Here is a 13,083-nt window from a genome sequence, read left to right on the forward strand (position 1 = left end):
GATCAGAAGGAATAAATGCAAGATTTGTGTAGGATTTTTAATCATGTAAAACTTCTTCTAGACATTTGTATTGGCCATCGCAAGATTAGGCATATTTCAACTCCAGCCGGCAGAACAGTTATGTTTACAACAAAATAGTAAATTGTGCTAATGACAGACAACTTGACACCAGAAATCCTTCAAACCAGCAGAGCGCTCCAGTGAACTGGGACAGGTTTTAAGAAAAGCATATATCATAGCAAGAAACTGTAAAAATAGAAATTATCGTCAGATTGTTATATTTCCAACGGACCTTGAAAGAATCACATGCGACAAACGCTTTCGTCAAGAAACATAGCCAATTCTGAGTTTAAAATAGTAACACTTCAATAAAATCACTTTTCCATATGTCTCATTTTCCATAAATTTTCAATCTGAACTAACCAAATTCTGTTATTTAAAAACAGATAAAAAAAACATTAAGATCTGTGCTCATCGTTGAAGCCATGAATGAGTCAGCTGAGACCAACAATAACGAGATACAGAAATCAGTGAATCTCGAGGCTGTTAACAAAAGAGAGAAAAGACAAGTTGTAAGTAGAGGTTGTAAAAACATAAATGGCAAATTGCAACGTTGCATAATTAAAGTTTTGGGTCAACTATACACATAATGAGAATAACAACTCAAGGCATTGTCCAGCCCCTGACCCTTGACCTTCCAAAAATGGGACCATCTGAATGATATTATTGAATAGTCTTGTCCTAGACATAAACTAAAATAAATTTAATAAAACTAATGTAACTGATATTTTATCTGCTAATTTCAAGCTAAATCTAGAGACAATATACTGTATTTAAAGAGTTAAAACATTACACAGCATAAATAACAGAAAAAAAAACAGATTAAAAACTGACAGATCTACCTAACACTGATGGTTTTATCACAACAACACAGACAGTTAAGAGAAACCAGAGTCCGACCTTAACTGCCACGCCTTCATATTTCATCATATTTCAGACGCCACAGTGTCTTTGAACGCACCACCAACAACAACAAAAGCAGTTCCTAAAAATCCCTCTAACCTTAACTAACACAGCTTTCATGTTTATGTTACTGTGAATATATCTAAAACTTTAATTTACATTTATCACTAAAGTCTTCACTAGTGTCAGAGGACAGGCTGGTATGGAGCAGAGGAAAAAAAGCTTCGTCACACAAACTCACACAGTGTTTTAGAGCAAATGAAGGTCGTTTGTTCACCTTGACAACTGTGATATGATTCTCATTCATTAGAGTGGTTTCTATGGGAAACGCCGCTAAATGCACCAGAAAACGAACAAAGAAAACAAAGGTTACCACCACTCATAACCAGCAAGGTTATTATTTTCCCGGCGTTAATGAGCATTTCTGTTGCCTGACACAGTTTACCAAGAATCCATCCATCACACACTCGCTCTCTGTCTGCATCACAACACAAACTCTCTTTTAAAGATACTTTTGACATTCATTTTTATACTTACTAAAAGAAGATGATTAGCTAAACACACTCCAGCTTTTTTGTTCTCACTTGTATTTTGTTGTGCTGTGTATGTTTTTGTGTTTCATGTTTTACCTGGCTGCAGGACAAATCCCTCCCCCCCAGGACTAAAAAGTTTCAAATTGAAGTGAAGACTTGTGTCTTAGCCGCTAAATCTTGTCAATTTATTCACCAGCCTGATATGATTTTAATTGATTTCATCCCCTCTTGTAATTAAATTGACTGTTATTAAAAAATGGCTGCCTGAGAGGGATTTGAAAGATCTCTAGTAATTGAGATTCAGCAGACACTGAAGCACTGCATAAAAAGAAAGACTATGGAGAGGTTACATGATCTACAACTTACAGCAGAGAAAAGAAAGAAAGAGAGGGAGGTCAGACTAAGATGTTAAACTGCAAATTTGGAAAATTAGCACCATGTATCAGCGAAGATTGTACTTCAAATAATTAAGTTTCTTTTTCTTCTAGAGGCAATCAGATAATGTTCTGGTGCTCTGCCAATATGCTGGATATTAATAGTCTCTTTCTACATATATTCATGAAATTATATTTTTCAGTCTGCAAGAAAAAATGTCTCTGATTGAGAGATAAAAAAAAATACGGAAACCAGCTTCTTCAACATGTATAAAGAGATGGCTTAACACCCTGACCTCTTCAGCTCAACAGGTCTGTATCCTTTGAAAGTGTTATCATTCACTTTATCACTTTCCATTACAGCAGCAAATAGCAGCTTTGCTGTCAAGTGTTACAAAAAAAGACCAGCACTGTACTGCTTCCCATAGGTCACAAATATTGCAAAAGAGGCCAAAATGCCAAACTTGAGGCACAGCAATGTCTTAGTAAAAACTAACCACTTTTCTTGTAAAAAGGAAAAGGAAACTGCGACAGGTTGCTAAAAACAACCAAATTTGGTGGCTACAAGCTGCTGGAAACTCATCGAGAACTTCCTCAGAAACAATTGGTTTGTTTGCTGAAAGCAGAGTGGTCTGCAGCTTGGCTGGCGTCTCACCGCGGTGACACGCCATCCACAATCTCCTCCACCTCTACATGAAAAAATCCGCTCATATACTGTCGCTTAATAAACATAGACATTACCAATGTAACGTAGAAAAGATTTCTCCAGACACCAAGATGAAAAATAAAAATAAAATAAAAAAGGTATTATAGAGTAGAGGCACCCCCTCAGTCCTGAGCATCGCCACACCTGCTGGTCTGGAGTCAGCACTCAGCATTGTGGTATCTGCTGCTCAGAGCTGGCTGAGTGGCCTGCTGCATTTTGTCAGATAACTGGTCGATTTGTGTTTGTGTTTGTGTGTGTGTGTGTGTGTGTGTGGTGTATGTGTGTGTGTGTGTGTGTGTGTGTGTGTGTGTGTGTGTGTGTGTGTGTGTGTTCAATAATTTATTTTCCAAAGATAATGGCCTCTCTGCCTCTCTGACACAGAAACCAGCTCACTGAGCCCATTTGCAAAAGTGTTGTTTCTGGGTGTAAAAATGGCAGTTTCAGTTTCAACTTCACAGATTTTATAAACAGAAGAAAACTGCTGAATAAACCACAGAAATTACAGACATGCTTCAGATTTCTCTGTCCTAAATATCCCCTGGTATCATATACAATCATGATATTGCATTTACATTTGGATTGGCTTAGATTTTATATCACTGAGCTGAAGTTTGTTCAGCACAAAATTAGTCACAATTGAAACCAGAAAATCTTGTTTTGAGCGAATGCTGAGCAGCCTGAGTGGAGCTGAGGAGGAAAAAACATGCTACTACCGCTGCTTTTTAGTTTTTGTGAGAGAGCTTCAGGGATTTTTTTGTGACTTCAATACAGCCTTTCAAGTGGCAGGGTTTCCTTTATTTCCCAGAATGCCTTTCAATAATCCAAACAAGACAGGGTGACAATATTCATTTGCATTCACCAGATAAGTAGATGTACAGGAGAGTGACAATGAGTATTTCCTAACTGGAAAGCCAACCTGCCTCGCTGCTGTGTCTAAATATATGTCTTTTTAATGGAACTTATTTATTAATAAAATAATCAAATCAAAATTTATTTCTGTGTTGTTGGCTGAATTGTTAGTCTGGTGAGGTTCACTGTTTGGCTCTGAGCGATAGAGGAAAACAGAAATCCAGGACTGAGTGTTCACTGCCACACCCCGAGGTCTCAGCAGATGTTATTGATACGGAGAGGAGAGGAGAGGAGAGGAGAGGAGAGGAGAGGAGAGGAGAGGAGAGGAGGAGAAATAGCAAGCTGGAAAATGGGAGGATGTCGGGACAGAATAAGCAGAGAAGAAGAATGAAAAAATGAGGAGAGGAGACAAAGGTTCCTGAGAGGAAGAGAAGTGGATGACAAGAAAGAAGACAAAAAGAGAGAACGAGGGGAGGAGAAAGAGAAGATGCAAGCTGAGAAGAGAGGATGTTAGGATACAAGCAGAAAGGAGACAGAGAGTAGAGGACAGTCAAGTGAAGGAGAGAGATTATGACAGAAGAAGAATAGAGGAAGAGGAGAACAAAGATGGAGGAGAATGAGCAGAAAAGAGAAATGGATGCATTTGAAAGAAAAGGATCAATAATTAGAGAAAGAAAGAAATGAGACAGAAACTGTAACTTTTTTTTGCATGTGGAAGCAAAACCACCTCCCTCATTATCTGCACCAACACAACCAGGACGTCTACGCTCATAACTACAATGAAAACAAAACCTCTCAGCGCCCTCTTCGTCTCATCGACACCAACAATACCCCCGACTCCACCGACACGTCATCATGATGGGGTCTAATCGCTGAAGACGAGTTACATTTCTTATTCTCTTGTGCACATGTAAATAAATATTACTTTACTCAGAATGAGTCTCTCCTGATTGAAATGGTGCCAGGTACAATTCTGCTAAGCAAACAACAATTCAAGCCAAGCCACGAGACAACAAAAGTGCAACAACACTGCAGAGAGCATTGTTTTTAGCAACTAACCAAAATATCTTATCAGCTTATCTTGAGGTCTTTGTACCCAGCTACAGCACAAATGTGGTATTTCATTTGTGTGTGCAGGTCGTAGAATTTTTTTTAGTGAGCCAGTTCATGTCAAATCAACTACAGTGAGTGATCAGCTCAGTCCGAAACTATAAAACCATCTTAATATCAGAGTTACAGACTAATATGAAATACTATTTAAATCAGCTGAAAATTGAGACTAACATACTTCATTCAGACGAAGTCAGCTGCTGCAGATTTGGGAGAAAATGTGAGATGAGCACAAATGTAAAATAGCCAATACCATCCCCCATATTCAAGTGTGTGTGTGTGTGTGTGTGTGTGTGTGTGTGTGTGTGTGTTTGGGGTTCAATCTATTCTCCAGAAAGGAGCTGGATAACCCTGAACCCTGCACCTCATCATGTACCCACACACACACAGTGAGTGATTTGTTCAATTTTAAACATGGGGGATGGTCTCTCTCTCTCTCTCTCTCTCTCTCTCTCACTCCCCTCTCACACACACACACACACACACACACACACACACACATACACACACACACACACACACACACACACACAGCTGACTGAGTTCCCAGCACTATTGTGTGCTGAAGGATGGGGGGCCCTCTGGTCTCTTGTTGAATCTCTGAGGGTTCATATTTAAAGCTTCATTAACATGTCATTCTCCGTGTGAACAGTCCCATCAAAAGACATGTTTTCTTAAGAACTGTTTTAGAAAAAGGTACTTTCTTATTAACAAGCAACATGTGGCCAGGTTTTGTTCACATTTAACGGTCAAGTCTGTCAGATTTAGGGGGATCTAGTTTGGTCTTGTTGTGAGGATTTTGGAATTCAACCATGTGAAGCATATTCCCTATTGGAAGCCCAATTATACACAGAGGTCAAAAACACAGAATAAAACAGTTTCATGTTACAAATCAATGTCTCTCCGATGCAGTTTGACATGTTGGCGACGGGCTGCTAATCTAGCACCTGCTATTCCAAATAATAAAATCAAGTCAAGTCAATTTTAATTATATAGTGCCAAATCATAAAAAAAAAGTTATCTCAGGAAATTTTCATATGGAGCAAGTGTAGACCATTAAAGTCTATTAAATTAAAAAATAAACAGCCAAATTAAATGACTATGATTCTTTAATATGAGGGGAAAAAGTAATATGATTTTCCACTTAAAAGCATTTTAAAGTGAAGTACTGCTGATTTACTGATTGAAAATCTCCTGCAATAAATTTAATAAGAGTAAGACATTGAAAATGCTTTAAAATGTGCCTGCTGATGTCAGGCTTAAAGTTCGGTGCCAGCAGTAGTAATAGTTGTCGTAGTGACGCTGGCAGTAGAAGCCTTAACACAAACACTACAGCAGCAGTTGAAGAGGAGGTCGTAGGAACGACAGAGCAGATTTCATCTTCTCTGTCTTGGCAGAGGAGGAAGTATGTTCAATTTAATATGATCATTGAGATTAAAAGCATTTTGTAATGATTATTGCTGCCAGAGCTGTTAGATTCCATTATTGTTTAATACAGACTGAGTCAGTGCAATTCATAATTAAAGAATCAAGTGTATATATGCTCCTACTTTCACCTCTTTTTTAAAACATTTCACTCAGTTAAATTTAAAGCTTTTTGACTGTGAAATTAAAGTCTGGCTACCAGATGTTGAAATAGGAGGATGTGATGACCGTGCTGCTGTAACCTCCTGCTGTTTCATCCTGATACTACAGTACATCACGAGCATCGCTCTTCGCTGTATTGTCCCTGCTAAGGATGCAGAGCGCCGACTCTGCATGGACACACTGAGGAGACTCTGAGACAAACTGGACCAACATGCACTTCACCATGTCAGCAGTAAAAAATTATTGCTGGTTTCTGGCATCACACAGTCCTGCCAGAACTCTACCTCTGTCAGTGAACAGATAAAGCTTTCATTACTACATCACGGTCATTACAACTAGGAATATGTATCAAGAGCAGACACTATAAACACTGGCCATCCTGCAGAAAAAAATTAAATTATGAAGCATTTTTGTCTAAAACACTTCCAGATGTGTTCACTAAGTGCTTTGCAAATGAACTTGACCTGAAAATACTTGTGTAAACACAAGTAGCTCCTGGCTATTTACAGAAGCTCCTGAGGGAGTCTCCTCATCTGTAGTGGGAGATCCAGCAGGAGTCTCACTCATTAACCATCTCTGAGATATGAAACAGCCTGAAGGACACCAGGGAATAAATGCAGGAGGTTACAGATTAAGGTCAGGCTAATGGCAGGAGGGTGGCTAAAGTTAAATCAGCAAGAAAGCGGTGTTCTTTACAAAAATACAAAAGCTAAAAATAGCACACAAAAAATACTAAACTTGGAGTGAAAAAAATGCAAATCTAACCAGACAGGTCACAGGCTGCTTCTTCCAGGTGTCTGCAGTAGAAGTAGCAGTTTTAGGGATCCCAGCATGAGGTCTGGAGGCAAAGAGGCAAGGGCTTACAACTGCTTCTAACCCAGCAATGCATGAGAGTGTCGAGCGAATGCGCTGCATTAATGCCAATCATCCTGTCCTGACCGAAGTAGTGCGTCAACGAACAGCAGGAGGAGATGTCTCACTCCTCTGCAAACTGTTTCACTGGCTATAATAACACCAGGTCAAACTGCACCCAGATCAGTTTCTACATTAACATGCAGGAGGTCGTCTCATCAGAGCAGACAGATCCTGTCTCTCTGGTGCCACAGTGACACCACACTGTTGTTACCAGGACCAAAGCAATGACCTACAACAGCCTGAGACTTTATATAATCAAAGCCACATATGTGCACATCTATGTTAATATATCACAGCCCAGTTGCCAGAAAAAAATGTTGGCATTGTATGTTTGTGCAAACCACAGACATGCACACTTCATACATATCATATCAACGTTTCTAAAGTGAGATAGGATATGAGCTGACTTTGTCATCAGGAGGAGGAAGGCAAGGCGGATGGCATGTCACCTGGAGAACACAGCCCAGGTCCAACAAACAATGTTTTCAACCGAGACGTCACTGTGTTTCAAGTAGGAAGGATAACAATTAATCGTCGATTCATTAAAAGGACGTTAATAAGTTAATCAAACATGTGAAATGTAGCCAATAAGCTATGCAATGCTGTCAAAGTATATGCAATATGTTGCTGTGAGCTTTGATTGTGAAAAAAAGTGTTTAGGATTTTTTCCAATCAATCAATTGATCATTAATTTGACCAATAATCAATTAAGGAAAGTGTTTACTATTTGCAACCCTAGTATACAGTAAGGACTTATTTTAAGCCAAGGACTTATTTTAAGCTTTAACGATAGCCAATGCAGCTATCGTTAAAGCATCATGGCTGGTCTCAATAATATCTAGATCCCTGCAGCACTAGTTTGCACTGTTTCTTTCTAATTTTTCTGCAGACACACAACAATGTCAACAATCTTGATTTCACTCATGAATATTAAACATGTTAAAAATAATCAGAATGTGGACGACAGGCAGTGAATCAATCATTTAACAGCACACTGACTCAATCCAAACAAAGCATCCAAATCATATTTACAATCCAAAAATTGTTGTGTCGATAACACAAAAATGTGGAAGACTTCATGTTGAATGCTTAGAAAAGAGTCTTTTAACTTTCTTTAAAATGATTTGTTACTGACAGTTCAGTATAGGAGTACGGTTGACGCTTTATTTACTGTAACTTAATAATATGGAGAGAAAACTCCAGTATCACGTTTCATCCTTTTAAATGACTGATGAAATAAAAACACATTATGAAGCTGAGGCTGAGGAGAGCTTAACAAGCAGGCAGGATTTTAACTGTCAGCATGTTCACTAAACCAGCACAAACTTTAGTCAGGTTACCAGTGTCCCTCCCTCTCTGTGTCAGTATGGATTAAATCCCATAAACCATCTGTAAGAGGAGAAGTCTACACCCAGTTTAACCTTCCCAGCCTCTCCTCTGACATCTACGCCTCTGTGCTCCTCTGCAGCCACTCAGCCCCGTTTAACAGCCCCGGAGGTAGTTACATCATATCCTGTGGAGTGGAAAATGCAGACAGTGAGCTGAGCTGCACTGACCACTCATACTGTACTCCAGCAACTGATGTCTCCTTCCTTACATCCTTCTTTCTTTCTCTCTGTCCACTCTTTTCTTGTCTTTGTCCTTCTCTTTGTCCTTCTTTGTTATTGTGGCTCTCACGCTGATTTTGCACTCGCCTCGTTTGGGTAAACAAGGACTCGAGGACGACGTCACATCGGGCAGAGCTGAGCGAGCCTCCTACAGCTTCTCATATAAACATTATTTTTACATAAATCCTCTCAAACGCTTGTCTCTGAGTCCGGCTGAAAGTGAGCACAGAAGGCATCCCAGTGTAAAACAGCTATTACAGTTAACTGCATCAGGATCTGCATCTGAGGCAATGTCATTCGCACTTCCTTCCTTTGCTTCCTCTAAGTTACCGCCTGGAGGAGGGGGAACGAGGAGGGAGGAGGGACAAACAGGATAAACCCTCTTATGGGACAATCCATGTAGGACACTGTATTAAAAATATAACCTACAGTGAAACGTTTCACTGTTTCCTCAAAAATTTGGACTTTGAAAGACAGCATTGCTCAAAATATGCACAAACATGAACAGGAAGACAAATTTTTTTAAATGTTAGAAGATAAACTAATTTAGAAGTCAAACGTTGTGGTAAACTTCCAGATGTGAGTACAGATGTGAGTACAGATGTGAGTACAGATGTGCAACGTCAGTCAGCAATGGCAGCATATTTTTTGAGTGAGGCAACTGTTCATGCCGTCATCCGGTGACTAAAACTTAACAGATTAATGGATGAGATGCGTACGGATGTTAGCTCAGAGAGGTCTTAACCATCACATCATGGTTACAGTAACTGATCAGAGCAGAATTTGAACGTTACGGAATGAAACAAGAAACCCTCTGAGTTGTTACAAAAACCCCAAATGACCTGGTGGGGATTCGAGGGAAAACACGAGGCCTATACCCCACTACATGAACCATGCACATTTCACAGCCAAATTCAACTCAGTCTAACCTGTGTGATCCCCTGACTGCCGTTTAGTGACGTCACCGTGTTTCCCAGAACTCTGTGACTGTCAGGAATAAGTTCAGTTCCCTTTGCTCAACATTAAGTCCTCATGGCATCATCCAACAGTGTCACATCAGCCCCCACACCTTCCTCACACTGGACTCGGGAGAAACTACATCCACCACTCTGACACTATCTGCAATAGACCTCCACACATCTGAGCAACACATCTCTTTAACACTGTCAGACATTTTGACTTTTAGTAGCATGAAATCCACAGGTGAAACTAATTTGGAAACAATAAGTCACCTCCTAACTTTGTGTCTTTCCTCCTGGAACTAAAAGCTCCCCTTAATTCACTCATCTTAATAGATAACAAAATAATGTAAAGCTTTTGGAAAATTATGCTACTTTCTTCCCCGAATCCTCTGACTGAATGTACCTTTATATGTGTATGCTTTATCTTTCTTGTTTAAATGTTTGCTTGGTGTCTTTATTTCTTTACCTATTTATTTTATGTTGTACCTTTTACCTGATGTTTTGTATATGTTCGATTTGTCAGGAAAAAAAAAAACAATGATTCAGAGCCATTAAGTGCCCCAGTAAGTCCAGCCAGGAAGCCAGAATGAACAATACCCGGATGCTGGAACCAGCTCACCTAATAGCTTTTCTTGCTATGACATTGCAAAAATGTCTGCCGTGGAAGAGCTGTAATGGTCATGTGTGTGGAGGTAAGACAGCAGGCAGGGTGTGAACTCTCACAAGCTCTCTTTGTTCACGACTACTCCTGTCACTTTTTTGTGTACACACAAGTGCAACACTGTGAATGCCTTCGATGAAATTGTTTATCCCCATATGTATAATAGACTGCAGTTACACTGACATCGATAAACTGTTTATGAGGCTGGTTATGATCATATGATGTTTACACAAGCACAGAAAAATCAGGTTTTCTATGTATACAGCTCTGTGTCTTTAGTTTTCTAGCTAGCATATTCAGGTTTCTGCAATAGCTGTCTCCCACTGCCTCCCCAAATCTGAACTGTCATCTCTACATTTTGTTTTTGTATTCTGTTCTTTGTATTTGTTCTTCTGTTTCATGTAAGCGTCTTTCAGTATTTGTATTTGTTTTCTTCTTTCCATTCATGTAAAGCCTCTTTGAGTACTTCAGCACTATGTGGGTCCTATCTGTTATTGTTATTATCATTTTTTCTCCTAAATAGAATATGCTGTTTACACGCTAAACACATCAACAGAATACTCCAAAAACCTGATTTTAAACAGGTTAATCATGTCCATGTAAACGCACTGACTGTTGTTGTATCTCGTCCTTCACTGTAACAGCAGACTTTTCACCTCACATCCAAGCTGGAGCACGTAAACAGTTTTACCTTTAGATGTTGTCAAACGACACATCACACAAACTAGTTTGCTTCAAGAGTGTAACTTAAAACTTCACTAAACCTGTTTTCTCAAAATCTGAACTTTGAGAAACAACAACGCAGAGATGAGGTCAAAAATACTCGCTGGTAAACACACACATAAGAAAGTAGGATTCTCCCTCACATGCATGACGGTTCTTAAACCAGTGAAAGACACTTGTGTCGGACTAGTGAGCCAATGACACAGCCCAGTATGAGGCCAGGCAGCAGACTGGGAACAGACTGTAGAGAGGTGTTGGCCTCTTTCTGTATGCAGCAGGCAGAGCGAGCTCTTCTGCAGAGCAGGCCTCCATAACAAAAGCTCAGAGAGAGAGGAGGGAGAGAGAGAGACACTGGGAGTCACCTCCCTCTGCTTCTGTCTCCCTCTTTATCTTATTCTCTCGTTCCTGCATCACTCTGGTAGCGTTCGCATTAGACAGCTCATTAAAGCAGCATTCCATGAAGGATTAACACACACACACACACACACACACACACACACACACACACACACGAACACACCAAACACACACACTTTGCTACCAAACAGGAGGGAGGTGACACAGAGCAGCTTCGGCAGTACATACCACATCTCTTCTTCTCCTTTAGTCCATCTCGTTCCCTTCTTCTCCTCCTGAGTGTCGGATGCTGGAGGATGCAGGGGGGAGAGAGGGAGGGAGGGAGGGAGGTGCCTTTTGATGTTGTGGCAATCCCACTGCAGAGAGAGGGAGAGACAGAGAGAGAGATGGTGCTAACAGACAGGAAGCTAAAGCTAAAGTAGCCACCAGCTTCGTATGGGACGGTGGGATGTACGGATGGGAGGGATGATGGTGATGATGATGCGGCACCTTTCAGTATGGAAACAGAGACAGGGAGAGAGAGAGAGAGAGAGAGGGGTGCCCTGTTACCTTGGAAACTGAGATGATGTGATGGGGAAGGTGGAGCTGAACTGTGATTGGCTGACAGGGTGTGGTGCTCCCCTTCCTGAGGGAGGAGGAGGAGGAGGAGGAGGAGGAGGAGGAGGGGGATGACAGCGCAAAGGCTGGGATGTGAGAAGCAGCTGCTCTCTCTTTTTCTGTGCCGGGAGGAGAAAACGCTGCACAGGGACGACGGGAAGCCATCGACGCCCTCATCTGGTCACTGCTGGAAGTGCAGAAGGAGAAGGAAACCTGCAGGAGGGAAAGTTCATTTTTATGGCACATTTCAGCAACAATGCAAAACATCAAAAGCATCAAGACAAAGTGCAAAAGAAACACATTATAAAAGGATATTTAAATGCAATTAACAACTTTATGCATTCATTTTTCGTTTTTTTAATAATTTTGTCTGTGTTAATGCATATGGCATAAATTTTGGCCAGATTTTGTATTTTTGTTATATCTTGGAATTTCCAGCTCAGCTTCTACAATAAATCTAAACTACACTGTAAACAAAATTGCATTCATCACAGACAACATTTTAAAAACAATTACATAAACATTTGATTTGCATGAAATAAAAATAAAACACAGATATTAAATGGTGATTTAATGAACCAAGAATCTACAAACAGCCACCACTTCAACACACAAGTTAAATCAGTTTAGGTAAATACACAAATTAATTAATAGGTAGATATATCTTTGCTAGCTTTGCATTTACAACTATGAACTGCAAATTGTTGAGTTTAAAATAATCAAGTCTTTCATGTCCTTTTTATTACAAAACAAAATAGCACCAAATGACAAACCGTATTTACTGATTTTTCTGTTTGTGCAGGATATTTCTTTATAAGGGACTAGTTTATCTAATTCATTTCAGTTTGTGCTGACTTATTACTCCTTCAATTCTGGTTTTAAATCTTGAATATTTTTTCTATATTTTCATGACTGAAAAAGCAATGATTATTTAAAAAAAAAAAAAAAGCTTTAGATATTACCTAAAAAACAAACACAACTAATTTGCTTCATCATTACAGTATTGATGGAGTTTAATCAAATCTGACTGAAAGACAGAACAAACAATCTAACAATTGTAAGCAGTTTCCGGTGAAATCCCGATTGATTAATTGCGCTTTTTGTCAAAGTTGCTCTCTTTCAAAACTAAACCACAGCGC

The 13,083-nt window shown here is 39.7% G+C and overlaps 1 protein-coding gene across 1 annotated transcript in view; it reads right to left on the reverse strand.

Annotated features, from left to right (window-relative positions):
- Positions 1–11,865, reverse strand: part of akap6 (A-kinase anchoring protein 6) — a 213,072-nt gene extending 201,207 nt beyond the window's left edge. The window contains exon 1 of the mRNA XM_042501072.2: positions 11,576–11,865. The gene's annotated coding sequence lies outside the window, so the exon portion shown is untranslated. The remainder of the gene's footprint in view (positions 1–11,575) is intronic.
- Positions 11,866–13,083: the final 1,218 nt, after the last annotated feature.

The sequence above is a fragment of the Plectropomus leopardus genome, chromosome 14, assembly GCF_026936395.1.
Source record: "Plectropomus leopardus strain MGB_pleo_1.0 chromosome 14, ASM2693639v1, whole genome shotgun sequence".
Taxonomy (NCBI): Eukaryota; Metazoa; Chordata; class Actinopteri; order Perciformes; family Serranidae; genus Plectropomus; species Plectropomus leopardus.